Source organism: Etheostoma spectabile, chromosome 20, assembly GCF_008692095.1.
Source record: "Etheostoma spectabile isolate EspeVRDwgs_2016 chromosome 20, UIUC_Espe_1.0, whole genome shotgun sequence".
NCBI lineage: Eukaryota > Metazoa > Chordata > Actinopteri > Perciformes > Percidae > Etheostoma > Etheostoma spectabile.
In genome coordinates, this window is record NC_045752.1 from 9,251,598 (window position 1) to 9,262,199 (window position 10,602).

General features: G+C 40.6%; 1 protein-coding gene across 1 annotated transcript in view; it reads left to right on the top strand.

The window, feature by feature from the left end:
• The first annotated feature begins 204 nt into the window (after positions 1–204).
• The window catches only part of bahd1 (bromo adjacent homology domain containing 1), a 34,384-nt gene continuing 23,986 nt past the window's right edge, over positions 205–10,602 (top strand). Inside the window, exon 1 of the mRNA XM_032500583.1 lies at positions 205–889. The gene's annotated coding sequence lies outside the window, so the exon portion shown is untranslated. The remainder of the gene's footprint in view (positions 890–10,602) is intronic.

Here is a 10,602-nt window from a genome sequence, read left to right on the forward strand (position 1 = left end):
TAAAATGAAATTATATGAAACGAAAACAGAAAGTCACATGAGAGACAATAAACTGCTCCGCATCAGTGCTCCAGGAGGCACCATGCACTCACATGTCAGAGCAGGTTTTGGTCATGAGCCAGAGCAGAGCACCACAGATCCTTCATTCAGAGCCCAGCTCCCCACTCACCGCTGCTGCCAGGGTTAACACAAGTGTCAAAAGAACAGGGCTTAAAGACATTAACTAGGTGAAAGCCATCTGTCAGCCACAGCGGGGCTGCTGCCAGGGACGGTGACATGTGGACGGCGCGTCAGTGGCCCTTTAAGAAACTCCATGTTTTCGCTACATGATGCGTCAACATAAAAAAGCGGATGATGCTGTTATGTAAAAACACGCTGAAGTGAGCCGTAGTTTGCATGGAGCTTGCTGAATGCTTAGCACTCATCACTTCGTCTTCTAAAACCAGGATTGTGGTTTAAAGTGTTGCGACTGCCGATTTTTACGCGTAGCGCACGGAGCAGTGCAGTTTGGAGTGAAGAGAGGGGGGGGGGGGGAAGGCTTCAGCCGATCAACTCAATGTGATCCGATCCACTCTGTTTTCCTCCTTCACTTGCGGGAAGCGTACACCTGACGCATCACTCTCGCCCTGTGGAAGTGATCTTCCTTCTTAAAATCTCTCTATTTTCTATTCTTCAAAGCGATAAAACACAACAGACTACAACTCTTATCGCTTCTCGGGCAAAACTGAAAGTGGACAGGACGAGATCGAGCTCCGGGTTGGAGTAATGTGTCAGCACAGCAGATAAACAGATCTTTCCTTTCTGGTGGTGATCTAGAAACCCGAGAGGCAACTTTTGAAGTTCTCTGTTACTTCTCTCTTCACTTCAGTCGTCTTTTATCGCCGAAACGGTGAGTAGAGACTCCTCAAGCCCGCGATCGCAGAAAAATGTCACTCGAGCAGCTTCGGTTGGAGTCAAGTTTGAGGCTCGACTCGGCTACGGGGTCTGTGTTTGTGGGTTTACTATCGCATTTACGGTTGTTTGGTGAATGTTGAAGATGTTTTAAGCCTGCTAAAATCCTGGAAAACATGTTAGAGGCATTCAAATGACCTGGTGGCATTTTCCTTTTAGATTTAGAGCTGAATGATGAGCCGATTAATCAATTAGCTAGTTAACTGAATCGTCATAAATACCCAAAATCCACTGCTTCCAGCTTCTCAAATGTGGATTTTTGCTGTTTTTCTATCATAACAAACTGAATATCTTTGGCTTTGGGAGTGCAAGTGCATTTACTCAAAACGTCCCTCAAGTGCAACTTTTAATCTATTTGTACTTTACTGTAGTATATCCATTTATGCTACTGAATACTACTACTCCACGACGTCTTGTCCACTTATTGTCCACTAAATGTATTTAACATATAGGACATTTAACCACCCACAAGTAGGCTGGATGGTAGATTAAATGGGCTCTGTATGAACCAGACACAAAGGAAAATGCTCATTATATGTTAATGCTTCAGTAATGCTAATTCAATAATAGAATGTATAATAATGTAAGCTATAAGTCATGGGACATTCTGCTTGCATAATGAGCAGTTTTAATATTTTACTTACCTTTTTGCAGTAAATACTTGTAGCTATACTTCCAGGGAGAGAAAAAAGGACAGGAGCACATTGATTGATGCACACCATTAATAGTGCAAACAGACATAAGGCATAACGCATAAATAGTCGACCTAAAACAGGTGTGCAATTACTTTTTGGATAACTGGATAACTGGATAATGGATCCAAATGTCACACCCCACACTCTATAAGTACACCAGGAGCAATAAGACATATATATCTGACATTTACAAAGATAAAAGTATAAAAAGTACAAGTACTGAATAGATCAAATGTAATTTATTTTTGAAAGTCAATTTAGCATGTAGACAACGTGTGCTGCTTCAGTTTTTGAAGGACTTGTTGGTGTCTTTTTTTTTTTTTTTACCCAGAATGTGGATGTGTGAAGTGTTTGGCGTCTGACGTGTTGACTAGACAACCTGGAGACTGTTAGATCATTTTGTGGTGACCGTCTGTCTATCAGATTGCAGCTCTGAGCCGATATCATCTAGAGAAGGATTCCTTTTGAGGACCTTACGATGTTTAAGGCTAATGTTTTTGACCCTGCCCGCAGGAGGAGAAAGTGGTCCGTGAGGAATTAGTGAAAGCTTCTGTTTTCTTAACAGGAATTCCATATCTGTATTTAGGGCCCTCTGATAGGCCAAAGAGATAGATGCTGTGGAGTAACCCCAATTCATTTCAACAGCTTGGCTGATTACTATCAGCTTTCAGAAGTGTGTTTGTGGTAGGTTGTATTTTCAACAGTGCTGTTGTTTCCTTTGTAAAGTCTTTAGTCTAGAAAGTGAACGAAGGTTTCATGATGTTCCAGTGTCGTAACAGCGTTTATATATATTTCAGAAAATCAGTCAGCTCTGCTCTATTACCTCTCCCGATATCTAATCGCAATTGTACACCTGTTCTAGGTTGACTATACTACGTATGAGTTTGTCTTATGTCTATGTTCATTTTTACTCTAAAGAGACACAGTACTGTTAAAATGTTAGTCTGTAAATCAATCATTGTGCTCGGGTGCAATATTTTCTCTTTCCCTGGAACTGAGAAGCACCTGATTCAGCTGCTGGAAGATGCACGGAGAACCAGCTGGTTCAACAATAATTCTGTACTTTTACTTTGTACAGGAGTATTTTCACACTGTACTGGTACTTTTACTTAAGTAAGGGATCTGAATACTTCTTTCACTACTGGATTGATAAAACAACATTTTGAAGACTTCAGCTTGGGTTCTGGGAACTTGTTGTGGACATGTTTCTTTCTTTCTGACATTTTCTAGATTACGTGTTCAGATCAAGGAAATATTTAGCGGATTAATGACAAAGGTTGTGTGAGTTGCAGCCCTGTTTGGATTAAAAAACATCTGATATGTGGAAAGCCGATCACCTCCTGCTGTAAAAGGCCTTTGAAAAGTACATGTTCCGACATGACATCAGGGTTATAATGCATGACATACAAGTTGCCTAGTGAGTTCTTCACTACAATGGTGTTTGAAAAGCCTCTTGTGCACAGACAAGCATAACAATAGAGCTTCAGTTCTGGAGGTCGTGGTAGATCTGTGTCTAGTCAGTTTTCCGCAGCCTTCTTTGACAGGCCTGTCATAGCAGCATGTTGGATAGAAGTGCAGTGCCCACACCTGAGCCATAAAGCTGGATATCAATCCAGAACATAATCCCATTATTTCTGAAGAAGTGTCCTGTTGTGGCCACAGAGAGGAGGAGGAGGAGGAGGAGGAGGCGAAGAAGAAGAAGAAGAAGGCTGAGCGGAACATGCCTCCTGTCACCCAAACACACTGTCCTCCCTGCTGTCCCAAAGGAGACAAATACTTCCTGCTCAGATACAGGCCACATGTGGTCAGAAGATTAAAAAGCATATTCTTATTATATTCCTATTATTGTGTGGTTCATCTTGCAAATCTAATGCATACAAATCTATTTTAGGAAGTGAAACCAATACCCAATATGAATGCCCTGATTGTTCATGAATTTGCATTGGAAAAGTACACTGACACATCCCTTTTTTCCAAAACAATTGTCATGGTCACGCTGTTGTTAAATATTATCTCACAGGAACTCAGCTCATTGGGCCTGATTCTTTTTGGATGCTATTCAGTTCAGTTCACGCTACCTTGCACTGAATGGCATAACTTTTTAACTTATTGCTGTCAGTTACTGATACTTTACTTCCTCCGTTTTCAAGCAGCTACAGTTGCAAGTTAGTCTATAGGAAAGTTCTTGGACCCAGAAATGTTGTTTCCTCTGAACCTTTATCATTGAAATGTCATTTATATTTGGTAAGAGTTGCATGTTGGACAATTAGTGTAATTAGTATAATTAGCTAATTATTAGTTAAAAATATTTTTTTTCTCATTGTAAAAATCTTTGACTCTAATATGTCAACAAAGGAAACAAGAGTGCTGAACCTGGCTTTACCCAGTGTTCAGATGTCTCTTCTGGAAATGTATGCAAATGTAAGCGCATTTAATAATAGAATGCCAAAGACATAAGACCTTAACCCTACAAAAATGAATTGTCTTAATCAATGTAAATAATCACCTGGAGAAATTTGATGTTGATATCTATTCATTTCTTTTTACACTATTCACCCTATAGTATTTATCCTTAAGCTAATTAATCAAATTGCCCTACATGCAACCTTTAGCAACCGAGATTCATTTTATCCACTAGTTCTACAGCTGACATTTCAAACATAAAAGTTCATAACATAACATTTCTGTATTTTATATGGGCCGTATAGGGTTTTCAGTAGACTAAGTCAGTTCTAGTTTATCACATCATTTGGGTAAGATTTGCATGGCCATGTGGCTGCTGGGCAGTAGATCATTGGCACTGACACTCCACTGAATCTCAAATATCCAAGCTAATGATATTAACCTTTGTAAAAATAACTTATATGATGAAAATATGTAGTTGTAGATTGTGCCTAATTGGTCAGGTATCTTTCTTAATCCATTTTTAAAGGCTAATTCCGGTGTATTACATCTTGGGTCTTACTTTGCTAAACATTGCCATAATTCCTGTTGGTTTTAATATCTATTGGTTTTAATAATATTTTAATAACATTGCACTCACAAAGCTGTTTGCTGAGATCATAGCCAGATTAACCTGCTTGGGGGCCCAAAAAAAAAATTACCTTCTGGGACCCTAATAAAGCCACATTCATGTAGGAATGTGCAACATACAAGCACTAAAAAAGAATAACATTAGGCATTAGGCTATTTACAGGTGGTTTAAGCAGCCTATCAAGGAGACCAACAGGCATGTCCCAGGGATAAAAAAGCTCTTCACCGTTTAATCTATGTGTTTTTATTTACAGTTAATGTTCTCCTTAAATGTACGTATTTATTAATAGTGTTCCCCTCACTTCTGAGACCCAAGCTACGCCCTTAAATGTTGTAAAAGTAGATTCACACATAGTGAAGACCTTTTATGATCAAGTTAATGAAGCGGGACTCACTTCAGGGCCATTATCACGTCATTTATTGTGTTTTAATAATACACCTTTCTATACAAAAGTTCATTAAAATTGGCCCAAACCATGTTTAACCCTGGGATTTTAACCCCTAACCCTGAAGAATTCTGAAACCGCAGGACAGATGTTCCCTGTTGGTAATCTGGCTTTGTGTGAAATCTGGGAATAGCAACATTGTTTAAAAGAAGTCCAACAGAGACAGAAAACTAACGGTCAGACAATACAACCACGCAGATTAGTCAATCTTAATTGGAAGAGAAAGCTGATGACCCGAGCTTTCCGTTGAAAACATGCATCAGAGTTTACAGACTGCCTTCCGGGTTCAACTTTGACCCACTGTACTCACTTAGTTGTGCGTGCTAAAAATATTTCCTGCAATTTGGGATTATTACGCTAATTTCAGGTTTGATCTCCAAATAACAGGTTTAGATAATCTTACTAAACTGTTGACCTAATTACCAGCTGTCTGATAGTTTGACTTTGTTGTAGCGAAGTGTTCCCAGATTTTAGCAGTTACTTTGCAATTGTACAATGTTATCCTAACCAATAGATATGATGGGGAAAACTGTGACAATAATACCAAGTTGTAAAGCTGCATTGCACTTTGTGGCTACCATATAATGTACAGAAAATTGTATAAAATTGTATTCAACGTTATATAATGCTAATGAGTTTCACAGTTGAATCTTAGTCTAGTTCAGAATATTTCTCTGTCTTGAATCTTGAGTGTCTCAGGATTAGCAAAACTGTGCAGGAGTCTGCAATCCTCTAAAAGCCATTAGCCAGCCCCTTTCTCTCCCAGTCTTTCTTTTCCTGAATCACCCTGGCACAATGCCAGAGACACAGCTGTGAAAATTACAGGTCTGTTTCATGGAAACATAGAAGAAGAGGAGGCAGGGTTGGTGGGGAGGGAAGCAGAAACAGAGCAGAGATCCACAGCCGCGGCGTCAGCTGTTGGCCGGCCCACAGCTGCAGTGGATGCGGAGCTTTTAGAGCCAGGGTCTCGCTCACTACTCACACACACTGGGATTGTTTACATTGTGTGTGTGTGTGTGTGTGTGTGTGTGTGTGTGTGTGTGGGGAGGATATTAAACCCTGTTTGGATGTGGCCTAACAGAACAGAAGCCCTCACTGTGACTGACAAACGTCAGGCTGCTTCTGTGAAAAGCACATGGCACCAAGCGTCCTTCAGTTTGGCAGATGCTAAAAGCATGACTGAGGCCCTGGCAGGTGGGCAGGCGAACGACTGCCCCCGCCTTGCTCCTTCCTCCGCTGGGTCGAAAATCCAGCAACCGGCCTCCTCTATCAGAGCGTCATTGTTCACGTTGATGATGACAATCCCTCTCTGTCTCTGAGCTATCTCGATCCATCACTCTCTGTCATTTGCCTCCCTTTCCTCCCCCCTCCCATCACTATCTCTCACACATTCTCTTAATTTTTCTTCTCCCTTGTTCTCTCCTGCTCTCCCAGAAAATCTATGTCCAACTATGTACCTCTGAGGAGCTGTCAGGCAAAGAAAAGCAGGGTGAATGTGAAAAATTGCCCTTCTGATTTCTACTAAGTTTGACTTTTCTCCTGCTCGATGAGATGTGAGGTGTGTGATTCGCTCTCCACTTTCCCCACTCCTCTTCGGTGCTTTGCTTCCATCTTTTTGAATTCAGTCTTCATCGCTATCTCTCCATCTAGCTAGCTCTTTTTTTCTCTCTTTTTCCCTCTTTGCCAGTCAGGCTGGCTGGCATCTTGCCCCGTCTCTTTGAAGAGGAACAGTAGAAGCAGATAATTACACTTCCTGTCCTGTATATGTTCTCTAGTGCTGAACTGCCATCTCTACATCTGTAGGCTACATGCTGAGGCAGAGAAATAACAGCTTATTACCTGTTCTCTTGTCTAACAACGTAAGGTTTTCAAGAGTTACACATGCATAGTTGTATGCTAAGTCTAAAAAATTCAGCGATCATCTTCAGAATATAGACTCACCTACTTTTGTAATATCAATGCCTTAGCTGTCTCAAGCACAGTCTATGCCTCCTCCTGATGTTCCATCATTTTTTGCACATGTAGTTTATCATTTATTTATCTATTTTTGTTTTTGTGCTAAATTCCTACAGAGTAGATGTTCCTGTATTGTCCTATTTCTAAGAAAAGATCAGTTTCAGTCTTGTCTTTTAGTGGTCTTTCTTGAAAAAAATGTCTAAACCTACACAAACAATATCTTTCATGAATAAGTTGTACTCACACAAACAAACCAGTCGTGTACCACATTGTTGCTACCCGCCTTGCATGACACAAATACCTGTCTTTCACACACAGTCTTTAGACAACCTTGGGTAACATACACAGTAATCAGCCAGTTGTATGATAACGACAGGTTGCTGCATTGGTTAGAAGGGATGAGGTATAGTGTTATGAGTTATAGTGAATGAATCATCACATTGAAGACGTGTTCCACTTTAACGTCAGATTGCTGTACACCTTATTACCTCTCCTGCTGTATAGTCAAATACAGTAAACATTTTGCCTCACGTTCATCAGCACTGCCAGGACATTTTCAACAGGTGTTGCTGCCCAGCATCTTGCTGCTTTTCTTCACATGACTAAATAGACATCTGGGGTGCATTAACACATCATTGCTGTTTGTAATGACAGTCACATCAACCAGGACGGGTATTATCGTCTTTAACTACGTCTCTCAAAACTAAGCCAAATATTGCACAGCTCAACGCTTACTTTTTAAAGTGGTTGCCTGCTTGCCAACCAGGCATCAGCTTTTGGTTAAACTGCCTATATTTGGAGCAATTAATTTCTCAGCTATCTATACCACACATTTTAATAAAGAAACAATAAGATAATGGCTTGCAATGTCATTTCCCAGATCACGAAACTCACTAGCTACTAACTAACTACTAGCGTAATCTGCCGCGAAGGTTCTGTTCCATCTAATGTCTGTTACGGAGCATCAGAGAGCAACGCAGACATTTAGGTTGCACCGTAATGAGGCACAGAAATCTGTACTATACTGTATCTTTTCCCGGCAAACGCGTGTGTGGAAAGCGGTCGCACAACAGCTGTAATGTATTGTGTGCGTGTGCGCACAAAGGTAGTGTTTAAACTTTATGGAGACAAACAAATAAAATATTTACTTCTTTTAAAATAAGATTTTCTAGTTTTGAACGTTTTTATTTTTTTTATATATTTAAAAAGCCTGAATAATGAACAGGTGGTTGCCAAAGGGGGCAACCAGAGAACACAAAATGGTTGCCAATTGACTCAATCTGGTTGCCAAGGGCAACCGGGCAACCGTTAGCCTACTGTCGAGCCCTCTAGGCAATTGTTTACAAGGGACAGAGAGACAGATTGACAAACCAGTTTTGACTACCATGGTAGCACATTGGCCACTAAAAGGTTATATGAAGTGGAGGACTCCAAGCAGACACAGACAAGCTAGTTTTAAGCAGCAAAAAAGCAGTTTTCTCACCAGTAAGAAGGGATTTTTTGGGGTCATTTGGGGCAGCAAAAAACAAGTTGTGAACATAGACACAATATCATAATTTAAAGCTGGAGTGCATAGCTTTTGTCTCCCTCCTCTGGCAATCAGAGTAATTACACAAACACTGTTGACATGCTTAAGAATAGCAGTTGGATTTATAATGCCCAGTCGCTGTGGGCTCTCCCCCCTTCCTGCCTGTGAAGGTATTGGGATAGACATCTTGGGTGCATTAACACATCATTGCTTGTACATATTTTCATTATCGAACAAAGGAACTACTCATCCCATAAACCACCACGAACCACTGAAAAAAGGAAGCTAACGTTTGTTTAGCTAACAGCTAATTTGGCTAACTGCTAGCAGAGACAGCATGTTATATAACGTTAAAAGACCCTCAAAATAAAACCTGAAAATAACCGTTAAAATATATAACAGCTGTTTTGTCAGCTATAACCTTCTTTTCCCAGTGTTTAGTTTGAGTTAACATTATTTTAGACTGAATCAAGCTGTCCGCTAGTGGTTTGCCGAATTAGCTGTTAGTTAAACTATTAGCTTCCCAGTGGAGGCTAATGGCAAAAGCGTGGGAACAGATGGTAATTCGTGCAGTGTCTTAAATTCTTGGACAATAGGATTCTCATCTTGCATATATGCGCACAGATTGAGTACCAACAGCTCCCTCACCAGCATGAGTTCCACCAATCAGAAGCATTACTGTGGGATTGTGGGTTTGTTCAGGATTGTGGGTAATGAAGTACTTTTATCAGACATTATTAAGACATTTATCTCAAAACAAGGTTCATGCCCCATGAACTTTCGGCATCTATATGAACTTATACAATCGCTTAGTCGTGTGGTAGTTGGTTTTAAGTCTACCATTGACAGTTACGATTTAATGGCTTATACTCCAATTGTCAATGGAGAAATTGCATTGTATTCTAACTTCCAGAACCCGCTGTGGGCGGGACTGTTGAGCTCTGTAACAGGATGTAGTTTCTTTATCAGAACCACAAAACCTCTGACCTGTTAACGTCAGGCCTGTCTCCACCCATTATGACATTTTCAAGGTGTAGTAAGGGGAAATATGAACGCCGTGAACAGTGTATTTTATTTTGAAAATTAACCAGATGTTTTATTTGGTTTCTGTTGTCGATGTCCTGTTCTGCACAATCTGCCCTGTGCTGAATTGCTGCGGAGCTCTCCGCCATATGGCAAAAATTAGAAGCTCTGCGTATCTGCTCCGGAGGGCTGCGGATCGCCGGAGCTGGGACGGAGTTGGAACACAGCCGTTCTGCACTCAGTGAAAATACACACATTGACTTTAATGGAAACCTATTAACTCCGCCGCCGTTCCTGAGCCACAGTTGGTGGAAATCAGGGGTGAGAGCTTTCCCTGGTGGTTATCAGCTGAATCAGCATTGTGTGAAGTCGTTTGGCAAGGGCTTGAATGTAACAGGCGTTTACAAGTTCTACACTCTAGCTTTAGGTTGATATGATGAACTTGTTAGCAAACAGTTGCTGATTAAACATCCAACATAAGCATTCATTTGGCCATTTGTTTCTGGCCACCTGATGAATGTCCAATATTCACTCTCTATTAGCTCGGTTCTCTACCAACTCCTAAGGGAAAGATCTGGCTCTTTAGCATCTAAATGCTCCACTGTGTGGCTGGCTGCTAATTATTGCTGAGCAAGTAGTGTACAGTGGGGTTATAAAGCTTTATTCAAATGAAAACAGCTGCCTGCTGCTGAAAAGGAACAGCTACAGTATTGTACAAGTGCGGTGAGAGTAAACCAAAACAGTAAAGTTAAACTATGACATGAAAGCTCATTTTATTTGTTATGCTATTGTTTAAATATAGATTAAAGTCATAGTTTATGCTAGCTAACATTAGCCACTATATGCTGGTGGTCATGTGATATCCTAGAATGGCATTAAGGGAATTTCTTCAGATTTGGCACAAACGTCCACTTGGACTCAAGGATGACCTGATTAGATTTTGGTGGTCAAAGGTCAAAACAAAAATCAT